Raw genomic sequence first — 13,898 nt, 5'->3', positions numbered from 1 at the left:
CAAATGTGTTGCTCTTCAAAACGATCCTTGAAGCTGCAGCATAATTTGCTTAGGGGAGCTTCATCTGCCTTTTCAGCCATGTGCCACTAAGGATTTTCGCATGATCCATTTCAGACACTGATGAGACCATTTCTGTTCGTCAAATGCCCGCGAAACGTCTTCAGTTTATCTCTCAGTTGTTTAACGGTAGCAATTGTCGATATTGCCCTGGTAACAGACATTTGATTTCAAAATGAGTTCGTAGCCTTCCATCTCTTCCGGTAAGCAATTTTACACCAGCAAGCAATGACAGGGTTTACTGTAATTGTGAGAACAAGGCTGAGCTGTTGACTCCGAGCATTGGTGGTTCAGTGGTAGAATTCTCGCCTGCCACGCGGGAGACCCGGGTCCGATTCCCGGCCAATGCAGCAGCTGTTCTCTTTTACGTCAGGCTTCTGGTTCTTTATAAGTGGCAGCTGTGTTTGCAACCATGCGCACCTCTGCGCTGGGGTTTACGCATTGGTGGTTCAGTGGTAGAATTGTCGCTTCCCAAGCGGGAGACCCGGGTTCGATTCCCGGCCAATGCACAGCGGTGTCTCTTGTTACTTTACAATTGGGGTTCTTTCAAATGAAACCGAATCGTAATTGGCTCGAAGGAGCTCCTTTTGAGTGTGCCGCGATAGGTTCTCTCACAATCCAGTCTGTACGTGCTTTTCAGCGGGGCTTCGCAAACCTGAATCCCAGTAAATTCACCTTCAATCGAGCATTGGTGGTTCAGTGGTAGAATTCTCGCCTGCCACGCGGGAGACCCGGGTCCGATTCCCGGCCAATGCAAGGACGGCCTCCTTTTCATTAGGGTGTGTTTTTTTCTTGCTTGAGGGAGCTTTAGCTGCATTTCCAACCTTGCTCGTCTTGTTGAGGCAGTCGAGCATATTCGATATATAACATATACATATCTAAACTACACAAAAAGTTCCCTTTTCAGGGTGCCGCATTTTACGGGTAATTAATGGAAGCACTTTAGAATTTGTTCGATGAATTACAAGCAATTACGGCTCACGCAGCTGTGAAAAATTCCAGAAGGCAATAAACAGGCGGCAGGCAAGAAAGGTCAGGGTTAAAGTAACTAATGACAGTAAACTGACCTGTTTGTTGTCTCTGAAAAACGCCAGAAGATCTATGTCCAGGGTTAATGCTGACCTGCATGAAAGTGGAATAAACTGAAAGGGCAGTAATGTAAGATCCCTAAGACAGCGCTACAGGGTCACAGATGGACAGTGCCTTGGTGGAAGAGCGGGGTAATATCTCCCAGCAAGAACTGAAAAATCTGGTGCAGTCCGGGAGGCCGAGCTGCACTGTAGTTCTTAAGGGAGCTGGCGGCCACAGAAGATAACGACTCTCACTTTTGATATTGACCTCCCCCACTCCCCTTTGTTCAGAGAATCTTTTGTCCATTTCTCTTCATCAAATACCTATGGAACTTGTTCTGTTTATCTGTCAGTTGTTCAACTTTAGCATTGGCCGATAATACCCTCGTGAAAGACACGTCTTTTCCAAATTAATTTGTAGAATTGCGCATCTTCAAGCACAAGTAGCGCATTGGTGGTTCAGTGGTAGAATTCTCGCCTGCCACGCGGGAGACCCGGGTCCGATTCCCGGCCAATGCAGGAAGCCTTTATCTGTTATGTCAAATGTGTTTGCTCTTTCAAACGATCCTTGAAGCTGCAGCATAATTTGCTTACCTTGCTTCTTGTCTGCCTTTTCAGCCATGTGCCACTAAGGATTTTCGCATGATCCATTCTGTACTCATTTTGGCGGTGTGGCTACCTACGTTCAGACACTGATGAGACCATTTCTGTTCGTCAAATGCCCGCGAAACGTCTTCAGTTTATCTCTCAACGGTAGCAATTGTCGATATTGCCCTGGTAACAGACATTTGATTTCAAATTGAGTTCGTAGCCTTCCATCTCTTCCGGTAAGCAATTTTACACCAGCAAGCAATGACAGGGTTTACTGTAATTGTGTGAACAAGGCTGAGCTGTTGACTCCGAGCATTGGTGGTTTCAGTGGTAGAATTCTCGCCTGCCAAATGGTCCGATTCCCGGCAATGAAGCAGCTGTTCTAAACTGTCAGGCTTCTGGTTCTTTAAAGTGGCAATTGTGTTTGCAAGCAAGCGCACCTCTGCGCTGGGGTTTACGCATGGTGGTTCAGTGGTAGAATTGCGCTGATATCTCCCAAGAACTGAAAACCCGGGTGGATTCCCGGCCAATGCACAGCGGTGTGTAGTTACTTTACAATTGGGGTTCTTTCCAATGAAAACCGAATCGTAATTGGCTCGAAGGAGCTCCTTTTGAGTGTGCCGCGATAGGTTCTCTCACAATCCAGTCTGTACGTGCTTTCAGCGGGGCTTCGCAAACTGAATCCCAGTTTATTCACCTTTTCAACTTTAGCATTGGTGGTTACCCTGTGTCGCCTGCCACGCGGGATTTGTAGGGTCCGATTCCGCTCTGCAAGGACGGCCTACGCATTGGTGGTTTTTCAGTGGTAGAAGCTCCAGCTGCGCCTTCCAACCTTGCGCGGAGACCCGGGCAGTCGAGCATTCCCGGCCAATGCACTAGCCTACACAAAAAGTTTGTTTTCAAACGGTTCTTTCAAATGGAAACCTGCATCGTAATTTGCTCTTAATGGAGCTTCACTTTAGAGCCGATGAATTACTAAGCATTTTCAGCTGTGAAAAATTCCAGAAGGCAATAAACAGGCGGCTCTCAAGAAAGGTCAGGGTGATAAGTAACTCTTGACAGTAAACTGACCTGCTTGTGCGAAACTCTGAATCCCAGTTATCAGAAGATCTATTTCCAGGTTAATGCGCATTGTGCATGAAAGTGGAATAAACTGCAAGGGCAGTAATGTAAGATCCACGCGACAGCCTTACATCTCTTCCAGATTCAATTGCCTTGGTGGAAGAGCGGGGTAAAATCTCCCAGCAAGAACTGTTAATCTGGTGCAGTCCGGGAGAGCCGAGCTGCACTGTAGTTCTTAAGGGTTCAGCTGGCGGCCAATTCTCGATAACGACCTCACTTTTGATATTGACCTCCCCCACTCCCCCTTTGTTCAGAGAATCTTTTGTTCATTTCTCTTCATCAAATACCTATATGAACTTGTTCTGTTTTTGCATCCATCAGTTGTTCAACTTTAGCATTGGCCGATAATACCCTCGTGAAAGACACGTCTTTTCCAAATTAATTTGTAGAATTGCGCATCTTCAAGCACAAGTAGCGCATTTGGGGGTTCAGTGGTAGAATTCTCGCCTGCCACGCGGGAGACCCGGGTCCGATTCCCGGCCATGCAGGAAGCCTTTATCTGTTACTGTACAAATGTGGTTCTTTCAAATCAAACGAAATCGTAAAGCTGGCAGGAGCATAATTTGCTTAGGGGAGCTTCATCTGCCTTTTCAGTCCAGGTGCCACTAAGGATTTTCGCATGATCCATTCTGTACTCATTTTGGCGGTGTGGCTAACAGTGAATTCAGACACTGATGAGACCATTTTGTGTTCAGTGGTAAATTGCCCGCGCCTGTCACAGTTTATCTCTCGTTGTTTAATTCCCGGCAAATGTCGATATTGCCCTTTAACATGACATTTGATTTTTCAAAATGCTTGAGGGAGCTCTTCCGGTAAGCAATTTTACACCAGCAAGCAATGCCAGGGTTTACTGTAATTGTGAGAACAGGCATAGCTGTTATACTCCAGCAAAACTGGTTCACTGAAGTTCCCTTTTCAGGGTGCCGCGCGGGAGACCCGGGTAATTATTCCCGGCTGCACTGCAGAATTTGTTCGATGAATTACAACTCTGGTTACGGCTCAGGCAGCTGGCCCAGGGCAACTCTGAGGTTTCAGGGTCAAGCTGTGTTTGCAACCATGCGCATCATGCGCTGGGGTTTAAAGATTGGTGGTTCAGTGTGTAGAATTGACGCTTCCCAAGCGGGAGACCCGGTCATTCCCGGCCAATGCACAGCGGTGTTCTTGTACTTTACAATCTGGGTTATTCTGTTTGTTTCAAATGAAACCGAATAAATTGCTCAGAAGGATCCTTTTGAGTGTGCCGCGATGGTTCTGAAAGTAATAAACTGTCTGGGCAGTTTTTGATCGCGGGGACAGCCTACGGGTCCCAGAGATGGACAGTGCATTGGTGGAAGAGTGGGGTAGAATTTCTCGCCTGCAAGAACTGAGACCCGGGTCCGAGTCCGGGCCAATGCAAGGACGGCCTGTAGTTCATTAGGGGTGTTTTCGGCTGAGGGAGCTAACAGACTCTCATTTCCAATTGACCTCCGACACTTGTTGAGGCATGTCGAGCATTTTCGATATCAAAATATATACATATCTAAACTACAAAAAAGTTCCATTTTCAGGGTGCCGCATTGGCAGGGTAATTAATGTTTATCTTTAGAATTTGTTCTCGCAATTACGGCTCACGCACGCTGGAGAAATTCCACAGGCAATAACGAGGCGTCAGGCAAGAAAGGTCAGGGTTAGCTTGTTGATTCTTCAGCGCATTGGTGGTTCAGTGGGGAATGCTTGGTGCCTGGAACAACTTATGTCCCGGCCAATGTGCTGACCTGCATGAAATGTGGAATTTCAAACGATCCTGGAAGCTGCAGCATAATCCCTAAGGACAGCGCTACAGGGTCACTTCGACAGTGCCTTTTCAGCCATGTGCCACTAAGGATTTTCGCATGATCCATTCTGTACTCATTTTGGTCGGTGTGGCTACCTACGTTCAACACACTGATGATTGACCATTTCTTGTTCGTCAAATTTTGCCGCATCAAAAACCTATGGAACAGTTTATCTCTCAGTTGTTTTACGGTAGCAATTGTCAAATATTGCCCTGGCAACAGACATTTGAGAATTCTCGCCTCAAAATGAGTTCGTAGCCTTCCATCTCTTCCGTTGCTCTTTCAAACGATAAGCAAATTTACACCATGTGCAAGCAATGACAGGCGGTTTACTGTAATTGTGAGAACAAGGCTGAGCTGATATTGCCCTCCGAGCATTGGTGGTTCACTGGTAAGCAATTTTACACCAGCAAGCAATGACAGGTTTTACTGTAATTGTGAGAACAAGGCTGACGGTTTTACGTCAGGCTTCTGGTTCTTTATAAGTGGCAGCTGTGTTTGCAACCATGCGCACCTCTGCGCTGGGCTTTACGCATTGGTGGTTCAGTGGTAGAATTGTCGCTTCCCAAGCGGGAGACCCGGGTTCGATTCCCGGCCAATGCACAGCTGTGTCTCTTGTTACTTTACAATTGGGGTTCTTTCAAATGAAACCGAATCGTAATTGGCTCGAAGGAGCTCCTTTTGAGTGTGCCGCGATAGGTTCTCTCATAATCCAGTCTGTACGTGCTTTTCAGCGGGGCTTCGCAAACCTGAATCCCAGTAAATTCACCTTTAATCGAGCATTGGTGGTTCAGTGGTAGAATTCTCGCCTGCCACGCGGGAGACCCGGGTCCGATTCCCGGCCAATGCAAGGACGGCCTCCTTTTCATTAGGGTGTGTTTTTTCTTGCTTGAGGGAGCTCCAGCTGCATTTCCAACCTTGCGCGTCTTGTTGAGGCAGTCGAGCATATTCGATATATAACATATACATATCTAAACTACACAAAAAGTTCCCTTTTCAGGGTGCCGCATTTTACGGGTAATTAATGGAAGCACTTTAGAATTTGTTCGATGAATTACAAGCAATTACGGCTCACGCAGCTGTGAAAAATTCCAGAAGGCAATAAACAGGCGGCAGGCAAGAAAGGTCAGGGTTAAAGTAACTAATGACAGTAAACTGACCTGTTTGTTGTCTCTGCAAAAACGCCAGAAGATCTATGTCCAGGGTTAACGCTGACCTGCATGAAAGTGGAATAAACTTCAAGGGCAGTAATGTAAGATCCCTAAGACAGCGCTACAGGGTCACAGATGGACAGTGCCTTGCTGGAAGAGCGGGGTAATATCTCCCAGCAAGAACTGACAAATCTGGTGCAGTCCGGGAGGCCGAGCTGCACTGTAGTTCTTAAGGGAGCTGGCGGCGGCCACAGAGATAACGACTCTCACTTTTGATATTGACCTCCCCCACTCCCCTTTGTTCAGAGAATCTTTTGTCCATTTCTCTTCATCAAATACCTATGGAACTTGTTCTGTTTATCTGTCAGTTGTTCAACTTTAGCATTGGCCGATAATACCCTCGTGAAAGACACGTCTTCTCCAAATTAATTTGTAGAATTGCGCATCTTCAAGCACAAGTAGCGCATTGGTGGTTCAGTGGTAGAATTCTCGCCTGCCACGCGGGAGACCCGGGTCCGATTCCCGGCCAATGCAGGAAGCCTTTATCTGTTATGTCAAATGTGTTGATTTTTCAAACGATCCTGGAAGCTGCAGCATAATTTGCTTAGGGGAGCTTCGTCTGCCTTTTCAGCCATGTGCCACTAAGGATTTTCGCATGATCCATTCTGTACTCATTTTGGCGGTGTGGCTACCTACGTTCAGACACTGATGAGACAATTTCTGTTCGTCAAATGCCCGCGAAACGTCTTCAGTTTTATCTCTCAGTTGTTTAACGGTAGCAATTGTCGATATTGCCCTGGTAACAGACATTTGATTTCAAAATGAGTTCGTAGCCTTCCATCTCTTCCGGTAAGCAATTTTACACCAGCAAGCAATGACAGGGTTTACTGTAATTGTGAGAACAAGGCTGAGCTGTTGACTCTGAGCATTGGTGGTTCAGTGGTAGAATTCTCGCCTGCCACGCGGGAGACCCGGGTCCGATTCCCGGCCAATGCAGCAGCTGTTCTCTTTTACGTCAGGCTTCTGGTTCTTTATAAGTGGCAGCTGTGTTTGCAACCATGCGCATCTCTGCGCTGGGGTTTACGCATTGGTGGTTCAGTGGTAGAACTGTCGATTCCCAAGCGGGAGACCCGGGTTCGATTCCCGGCCAACGCACAGCGGTGTCTCTTGTTACTTTACAATTGGGGTTCTTTCAAATGAAACCGAATCGTAATTGGCTCGAAGCATCAACCCCAGAAAATTCACCTATAATCGAGCATTGGTGTCCAATCTGTACAATCCTTTCAGCGGGGCTTCGCAAACCTGAATCCCAGTAAATTCACCTTTAATCGAGCATTGGTGGTTCAGTGGTAGAATTCTCGCCCTGCCACGCGGGAGACCCGGGTCCGATTCCCGGCCAATGCAAGGACGGCCTCCTTTCCATTAGGGTGTGTTTTTTCTTGCTTGAGGGAGCTCCAGCTGCATTTCCAACCTTGCGCGTCTTGTTGAGGCAGTCGAGCATATTCGATATATAACATATACATATCTAAACTACACAAAAAGTTCCCTTTTCAGGGTGCCGCATTTTACGGGTAATTAATGGAAGCACTTTAGAATTTGTTCGATGAATTACGAGCAATTACGGCTCACGCAGCTGTGAAAAATTCCAGAAGGCAATAAACAGGCGGCAGGCAAGAAAGGTCAGGGTTAAAGTAACTAATGACAGTAAACTGACCTGTTTGTTGTCTCTGAAAAACGCCAGAAGATCTATGTCCAGGGTTAACGCTGACCTGCATGAAAGTGGAATAAACTGCAAGGGCAGTAATGTAAGATCCCTAAGACAGCGCTACAGGGTCACAGATGGACAGTGCCTTGGTGGAAGAGCGGGGTAATATCTCCCAGCAAGAACTGAAAAATCTGGTGCAGTCCGGGAGGCCGAGCTGCACTGTAGTTCTTAAGGGAGCTGGCGGCCACAGAAGATAACGACTCTCACTTTTGATATTGACCTCCCCCACTCCCCTTTGTTCAGAGAATCTTTTGTCCATTTCTCTTCATCAAATACCTATGGAACTTGTTCTGTTTATCTCTGTCCGTTGTTCAACTTTAGCATTGGCCGATAATACCCTCGTGAAAGACACGTCTTTTCCAAATTAATTTGTAGAATTGCGCATCTTCAAGCACAAGTAGCGCATTGGTGGTTCAGTGGTAGAATTCTCGCCTGCCACGCGGGAGACCCGGGTCCGATTCCCGGCCAATGCAGGAAGCCTTTATCTGTTATGTCAAATGTGTTGCTCTTTCAAACGATCCTGGAAGCTGCAGCATAATTTGCTTAGGGGAGCTTCGTCTGCCTTTTCAGCCATGTGCCACTAAGGATTTTCGCATGATCCATTCTGTACTCATTTTGGCGGTGTGGCTACCTACGTTCAGACACTGATGAGACCATTTCTGTTCGTCAAATGCCCGCGAAACATCTTCAGTTTATCTCTCAGTTGTTTAACGGTAGCAATTGTCGATATTGCCCTGGTAACAGACATTTGATTTCAAAATGAGTTCGTAGCCTTCCATCTCTTCCGGTAAGCAATTTTACACCAGCAAGCAATGACAGGGTTTACTGTAATTGTGAGAACAAGGCTGAGCTGTTGACTCCGAGCATTGGTGGTTCAGTGGTAGAATTCTCGCCTGCCGCGCGGGAGACCCGGGTCCGATTCCCGGCCAATGCAGCAGCTGTTCTCTTTTACGTCATCAGGCTTCTGGTTCTTTATAAGTGGCAGCTGCGTTTGCAACAACCATGCGCACCTCTGCGCTGGGGTTTACGCATTGGTGGTTCAGTGGTAGAATTGTCGCTTCCCAAGCGGGAGACCTCGGTTCGATTCCCGGCCAATGCACAGCGGTGTCTCTTGTTACTTTACAATTGGGGTTCTTTCAAATGAAACCGAATCGTAATTGGCTCGAAGGAGCTCCTTTTGAGTGTGCCGCGATAGGTTCTCTCATAATCCAGTCTGTACGTGCTTTTCAGCAGGGCTTCGCAAACCTGAATCCCAGTAAATTCACCTTCAATCGAGCATTGGTGGTTCAGTGGTAGAATTCTCGCCTGCCACGCGGGAGACCCGGGTCCGATTCCCGGCCAATGCAAGGACGGCCTCATTTTCATTAGGGTGTGTTTTTCTTGCTTGAGGGAGCTTTAGCTGCATTTCCAACCTTGCTCGTCTTGTTGAGGCAGTCGAGCATATTCAATATATAACATATACATATCTAAACTACACAAAAATTGCCCTTTTCAGGGTGCCCCATTTTACAGGTAATTAATGGAAGCACTTTAGAATTTGTTCGATGAATTACAAGCAATTACGGCTCACGCAGCTGTGAAAAATTCCAGAAGGCAATAAACAGGCGGCAGGCAAGAAAGGTCAGGGTTAAAGTAACTAACGACAGTAAACTGACCTGTTTGTTGTCTCTGAAAAACGCCAGAAGATCTATGTCCAGGGTTAACGCTGACCTGCATGAAAGTGGAATAAACTGCAAGGGCAGTAATGTAAGATCCCTAAGACAGCGCTACAGGGTCACAGATGGACAGTGCCTTGGTGGAAGAGCGGGGTAATATCTCCCAGCAAGAACTGAAAAATCTGGTGCAGTCCGGGAGGCCGAGCTGCACTGTAGTTCTTAAGGGAGCTGGCGGCCACAGAAGATAACGACTCTCACTTTTGATATTGACCTCCCCCACTCCCCTTTGTTCAGAGAATCTTTTGTCCATTTCTCTTCATCAAATACCTATGGAACTTGTTCTGTTTATCTGTCCGTTGTTCAACTTTAGCATTGGCCGATAATACCATCGTGAAAGACACGTCTTTTCCAAATTAATTTGTAGAATTGCGCATCTTCAAGCACAAGTAGCGCATTGGTGGTTCAGTGGTAGAATTCTCGCCTGCCACGCGGGAGACCCGGGTCCGATTCCCGGCCAATGCAGGAGGCCTTTATCTGTTATGTCAAATGTGTTGCTCTTTCAAACGATCCTGGAAGCTGCAGCATAATTTGCTTAGGGGAGCTTCGTCTGCCTTTTCAGCCATGTGCCACTAAGGATTTTCGCATGATCCATTCTGTACTCATTTTGGCGGTGTGGCTACCTACGTTCAGACACTGATGAGACCATTTCTGTTCGTCAAATGCCCGCGAAACGTCTTCAGTTTATCTCTCAGTTGTTTAACGGTAGCAATTGTCGATATTGCCCTGGTAACAGACATTTGATTTCAAAATGAGTTCGTAGCCTTCCATCTCTTCCGGTAAGCAATTTTACACCAGCAAGCAATGACAGGGTTTACTGTAATTGTGAGAACAAGGCTGAGCTGTTGACTCCGAGCATTGGTGGTTCAGTGGTAGAATTGTCGCCTGCCGCGCGGGAGACCCGGGTCCGATTCCCGGCCAATGCAGCAGCTGTTCTCTTTTACGTCAGGCTTCTGGTTCTTTATAAGTGGCAGCTGTGTTTGCAACCATGCGCACCTCTGCGCTGGGGTTTTACGCATTGGTGGTTCAGTGGTAGAATTGTCGCTTCCCAAGCGGGAGACCCGGGTTCGATTCCCGGCCAATGCACAGCGGTGTCTCTTGTTACTTTACAATTGGGGTTCTTTCAAATGAAACCGAATCGTAATTGGCTCGAAGGAGCTCCTTTTGAGTGTGCCGCGATAGGTTCTCTCATAATCCAGTCTGTACGTGCTTTTCAGCGGGGCTTCGCAAACCTGAATCCCAGTAAATTCACCTTCAATCGAGCATTGGTGGTTCAGTGGGTAGAATTCTCGCCTGCCACGCAGGAGACCCGGGTCCGATTCCCGGCCAATGCAAGGACGGTCTCCTTTTCATTAGGGTGGGTTTTTCTTGCTTGAGGGAGCTCCAGCTGCATTTCCAACCTTGCGCGTCTTGTTGAGGCAGTCGAGCATATTCGATATATAACATATACATATCTAAACTACACAAAAAAAGTTCCCTTTTCAGGGTGCCGCATTTTACGGGTAATTAATGGAAGCACTTTAGAATTTGTTCGATGAATTACGAGCAATTAAGGCTCACGCAGCTGTGAAAAATTCCAGAAGGCAATAAACAGGCGGCAGGCAAGAAAGGTCAGGGTTAAAGTAACTAATGACAGTAAACTGACCTGTTTGTTGTCTCTGAAAAACGCCAGAAGATCTATGTCCAGGGTTAACGCTGACCTGCATGAAAGTGGAATAAACTGCAAGGGCAGTAATGTAAGATCCCTAAGACAGCGCTACAGGGTCACAGATAGACAGTGCCTTGGTGGAAGAGCGGGGTAATATCTCCCAGCAAGAACTGAAAAATCTGGTGCAGTCCGGGAGGCCGAGCTGCACTGTAGTTCTTAAGGGAGCTGGCGGCCACAGAAGATAACGACTCTCACTTTTGATATTGACCTCCCCCACTCCCCTTTGTTCAGAGAATCTTTTGTCCATTTCTCTTCATCAAATACCTATGGAACTTGTTCTGTTTATCTGTCAGTTGTTCAACTTTAGCATTGGCCGATAATACCCTCGTGAAAGACACGTCTTCTCCAAATTAATTTGTAGAATTGCGCATCTTCAAGCACAAGTAGCGCATTGGTGGTTCAGTGGTAGAATTCTCGCCTGCCACGCGGGAGACCCGGGTCCGATTCCCGGCCAATGCAGGAAGCCTTTATCTGTTATGTCAAATGTGTTGCTCTTTCAAACGATCCTGGAAGCTGCAGCATAATTTGCTTAGGGGAGCTTCATCTGCCTTTTCAGCCATGTGCCACTAAGGATTTTCGCATGATCCATTCTGTACTCATTTTGGCGGTGTGGCTACCTACGTTCAGACACTGATGAGACCATTTCTGTTCGTCAAATGCCCGCGAAACGTCTTCAGTTTATCTCTCAGTTGTTTAACGGTAGCAATTGTCGATATTGCCCTGGTAACAGACATTTGATTTCAAAATGAGTTCGTAGCCTTCCATCTCTTCCGGTAAGCAATTTTACACCAGCAAGCAATGACAGGGTTTACTGTAATTGTGAGAACAAGGCTGAGCTGTTGACTCTGAGCATTGGTGGTTCAGTGGTAGAATTCTCGCCTGCCGCGCGGGATACCCGGGTCCGATTCCCGGCCAATGCAGCAGCTGTTTCTCTTTTACGTCAGGCTTCTGGTTCTTTATAAGTGGCAGCTGTGTTTGCAACCATGCGCACCTCTGCGCTGGGGTTTTTACGCATTGGTGGTTCAGTGGTAGAATTGTCGCTTCCCAAGCGGGAGACCCGGGTTCGATTCCCGGCCAATGCACAGCGGTGTCTCTTGTTACTTTACAATTGGGGTTCTTTCAAATGAAACCGAATCGTAATTGGCTCGAAGGAGCTCCTTTTGAGTGTGCCGCGATAGGTTCTCTCACAATCCAGTCTGTACGTGCTTTTCAGCGGGGCTTCGCAAACCTGAATCCCAGTAAATTCACCTTTAATCGAGCATTGGTGGTTCAGTGGTAGAATTCTCGCCTGCCACGCGGGAGACCCGGGTCCGATTCCCGGCCAATGCAAGGACGGCCTCCTTTTCATTAGGGTGTGTTTTTCTTGCTTGAGGGAGCTTTAGCTGCATTTCCAACCTTGCTCGTCTTGTTGAGGCAGTCGAGCATATTCGATATATAACATATACATATCTAAACTACACAAAAATTGCCCTTTTCAGGGTGCCCCATTTTACAGGTAATTAATGGAAGCACTTTAGAATTTGTTTGATGAATTACAAGCAATTACGGCTCACGCAGCTGTGAAAAATTCCAGAAGGCAATAAACAGGCGGCAGGCAAGAAAGGTCAGGGTTAAAGTAACTAATGACAGTAAACTGACCTGTTTGTTGTCTCTGAAAAACGCCAGAAGATCTATGTCCAGGGTTAATGCTGACCTGCATGAAAGTGGAATAAACTGCAAGGGCAGTAATGTAAGATCCCTAAGACAGCGCTACAGGGTCACAGATGGACAGTGCCTTGGTGGAAGAGCGGGGTAATATCTCCCAGCAAGAACTGAAAAATCTGGTGCAGTCCGGGAGGCCGAGCTGCACTGTGGTTCTTAAGGGAGCTGGCGGCCCACAGAAGATAACGACTCTCACTTTTGATATTGACCTCCCCCACTCCCCTTTGTTCAGAGAATCTTTTGTCCATTTCTCTTCATCAAATACCTATGGAACTTGTTCTGTTTATCTGTCCGTTGTTCAACTTTAGCATTGGTCGATAATACCCTCGTGAAAGACACGTCTTTTCCAAATTAATTTGTAGAATTGCGCATCGGCAAGCACAAGTAGCGCATTGGTGGTTCAGTGGTAGAGTTCTCGCCTGACACGTGGGAGACCCGGGTCCGATTCCCGGCCAATGCAGGAAGCCTTTATCTGTTATGTCAAATGTGTTGCTCTTTCAAACGATCCTTGAAGCTGCAGCATAATTTGCTTAGGGGAGCTTCGTCTGCCTTTTCAGCCATGTGCCACTAAAGAATTTCGCATGATCCATTCTGTACTCATTTTGGCGGTGTGGCTACCTACGTTCAGACACTGATGAGACCATTTCTGTTCGTCAAATGCCCGCGAAACGTCTTCAGTTTATCTCTCAGTTGTTTAACGGTAGCAATTGTCGATATTGCCCTGGTAACAGACATTTGATTTCAAAATGAGTTCGTAGCCTTCCATCTCTTCCGGTAAGCAATTTTACACCAGCAAGCAATGACAGGGTTTACTGTAATTGTGCGAACAAGGCTGAGCTGTTGACTCCGAGCATTGGTGGTTCAGTGGTCGGTGGTAGAATTCTCGCCTGCCGCGCGGGAGACCCGGGTCCGATTCCCGGCCAATGCAGCAGCTGTTCTCTTTTACGTCAGGCTTCTGGTTCTTTATAAGTGGCAGCTGTGTTTGCAACCATGCGCACCTCTGCGCTGGGGTTTACGCATTGGTGGTTCAGTGGTAGAATTGTCGCTTCCCAAGCGGGAGACCCGGGTTCGATTCCCGGCCAACGCACAGCGGTGTCTCTTGTTACTTTACAATTGGGGTTCTTTCAAATGAAACCGAATCGTAATTGGCTCGAAGGAGCTCCTTTTGAGTGTGCCGCGATAGGTTCTCTCATAATCCAGTCTGTAC

At 47.1% G+C, this 13,898-nt stretch overlaps 24 non-coding genes across 24 annotated transcripts; all 24 read left to right on the top strand.

Annotated features, from left to right (window-relative positions):
- The first annotated feature begins 336 nt into the window (after positions 1 to 336).
- Positions 337 to 407, top strand: trnag-gcc. The gene has a single exon. It is a non-coding gene; the product is annotated as a tRNA-Gly (tRNA).
- An 88-nt stretch (positions 408 to 495) lies between these two features.
- On the top strand, positions 496 to 566 carry trnag-ccc. Its single transcript has one exon. It is a non-coding gene; the product is annotated as a tRNA-Gly (tRNA).
- Positions 567 to 742: 176 nt separating this feature from the next.
- Positions 743 to 813, top strand: trnag-gcc. The gene has a single exon. It is a non-coding gene; the product is annotated as a tRNA-Gly (tRNA).
- A 762-nt stretch (positions 814 to 1,575) lies between these two features.
- trnag-gcc lies at positions 1,576 to 1,646 on the top strand. The gene has a single exon. It is a non-coding gene; the product is annotated as a tRNA-Gly (tRNA).
- A 3,540-nt stretch (positions 1,647 to 5,186) lies between these two features.
- Positions 5,187 to 5,257, top strand: trnag-ccc. Its single transcript has one exon. It is a non-coding gene; the product is annotated as a tRNA-Gly (tRNA).
- A 176-nt stretch (positions 5,258 to 5,433) lies between these two features.
- trnag-gcc lies at positions 5,434 to 5,504 on the top strand. Its single transcript has one exon. It is a non-coding gene; the product is annotated as a tRNA-Gly (tRNA).
- Positions 5,505 to 6,268: 764 nt separating this feature from the next.
- trnag-gcc lies at positions 6,269 to 6,339 on the top strand. Its single transcript has one exon. It is a non-coding gene; the product is annotated as a tRNA-Gly (tRNA).
- A 391-nt stretch (positions 6,340 to 6,730) lies between these two features.
- trnag-gcc lies at positions 6,731 to 6,801 on the top strand. Its single transcript has one exon. It is a non-coding gene; the product is annotated as a tRNA-Gly (tRNA).
- An 88-nt stretch (positions 6,802 to 6,889) lies between these two features.
- On the top strand, positions 6,890 to 6,960 carry trnag-ccc. The gene has a single exon. It is a non-coding gene; the product is annotated as a tRNA-Gly (tRNA).
- Positions 6,961 to 7,137: 177 nt separating this feature from the next.
- On the top strand, positions 7,138 to 7,209 carry trnag-gcc. The gene has a single exon. It is a non-coding gene; the product is annotated as a tRNA-Gly (tRNA).
- A 763-nt stretch (positions 7,210 to 7,972) lies between these two features.
- Positions 7,973 to 8,043, top strand: trnag-gcc. The gene has a single exon. It is a non-coding gene; the product is annotated as a tRNA-Gly (tRNA).
- A 390-nt stretch (positions 8,044 to 8,433) lies between these two features.
- Positions 8,434 to 8,504, top strand: trnag-gcc. Its single transcript has one exon. It is a non-coding gene; the product is annotated as a tRNA-Gly (tRNA).
- Positions 8,505 to 8,845: 341 nt separating this feature from the next.
- On the top strand, positions 8,846 to 8,916 carry trnag-gcc. The gene has a single exon. It is a non-coding gene; the product is annotated as a tRNA-Gly (tRNA).
- A 760-nt stretch (positions 8,917 to 9,676) lies between these two features.
- trnag-gcc lies at positions 9,677 to 9,747 on the top strand. The gene has a single exon. It is a non-coding gene; the product is annotated as a tRNA-Gly (tRNA).
- Positions 9,748 to 10,137: 390 nt separating this feature from the next.
- trnag-gcc lies at positions 10,138 to 10,208 on the top strand. The gene has a single exon. It is a non-coding gene; the product is annotated as a tRNA-Gly (tRNA).
- Positions 10,209 to 10,297: 89 nt separating this feature from the next.
- On the top strand, positions 10,298 to 10,368 carry trnag-ccc. The gene has a single exon. It is a non-coding gene; the product is annotated as a tRNA-Gly (tRNA).
- Positions 10,369 to 10,544: 176 nt separating this feature from the next.
- trnag-gcc lies at positions 10,545 to 10,616 on the top strand. Its single transcript has one exon. It is a non-coding gene; the product is annotated as a tRNA-Gly (tRNA).
- Positions 10,617 to 11,378: 762 nt separating this feature from the next.
- trnag-gcc lies at positions 11,379 to 11,449 on the top strand. Its single transcript has one exon. It is a non-coding gene; the product is annotated as a tRNA-Gly (tRNA).
- Positions 11,450 to 11,839: 390 nt separating this feature from the next.
- On the top strand, positions 11,840 to 11,910 carry trnag-ccc. Its single transcript has one exon. It is a non-coding gene; the product is annotated as a tRNA-Gly (tRNA).
- A 91-nt stretch (positions 11,911 to 12,001) lies between these two features.
- trnag-ccc lies at positions 12,002 to 12,072 on the top strand. The gene has a single exon. It is a non-coding gene; the product is annotated as a tRNA-Gly (tRNA).
- A 176-nt stretch (positions 12,073 to 12,248) lies between these two features.
- Positions 12,249 to 12,319, top strand: trnag-gcc. The gene has a single exon. It is a non-coding gene; the product is annotated as a tRNA-Gly (tRNA).
- Positions 12,320 to 13,080: 761 nt separating this feature from the next.
- On the top strand, positions 13,081 to 13,151 carry trnav-gac. The gene has a single exon. It is a non-coding gene; the product is annotated as a tRNA-Val (tRNA).
- A 390-nt stretch (positions 13,152 to 13,541) lies between these two features.
- trnag-gcc lies at positions 13,542 to 13,619 on the top strand. The gene has a single exon. It is a non-coding gene; the product is annotated as a tRNA-Gly (tRNA).
- Positions 13,620 to 13,707: 88 nt separating this feature from the next.
- On the top strand, positions 13,708 to 13,778 carry trnag-ccc. The gene has a single exon. It is a non-coding gene; the product is annotated as a tRNA-Gly (tRNA).
- Positions 13,779 to 13,898: the final 120 nt, after the last annotated feature.

The sequence above is a fragment of the Cyprinus carpio genome, unplaced genomic scaffold, assembly GCF_018340385.1.
Source record: "Cyprinus carpio isolate SPL01 unplaced genomic scaffold, ASM1834038v1 S000000027, whole genome shotgun sequence".
NCBI lineage: Eukaryota > Metazoa > Chordata > Actinopteri > Cypriniformes > Cyprinidae > Cyprinus > Cyprinus carpio.
Note: the sequence above shows the minus strand (reverse complement) of the source record. Positions and strands in the feature narration are given on the sequence as shown.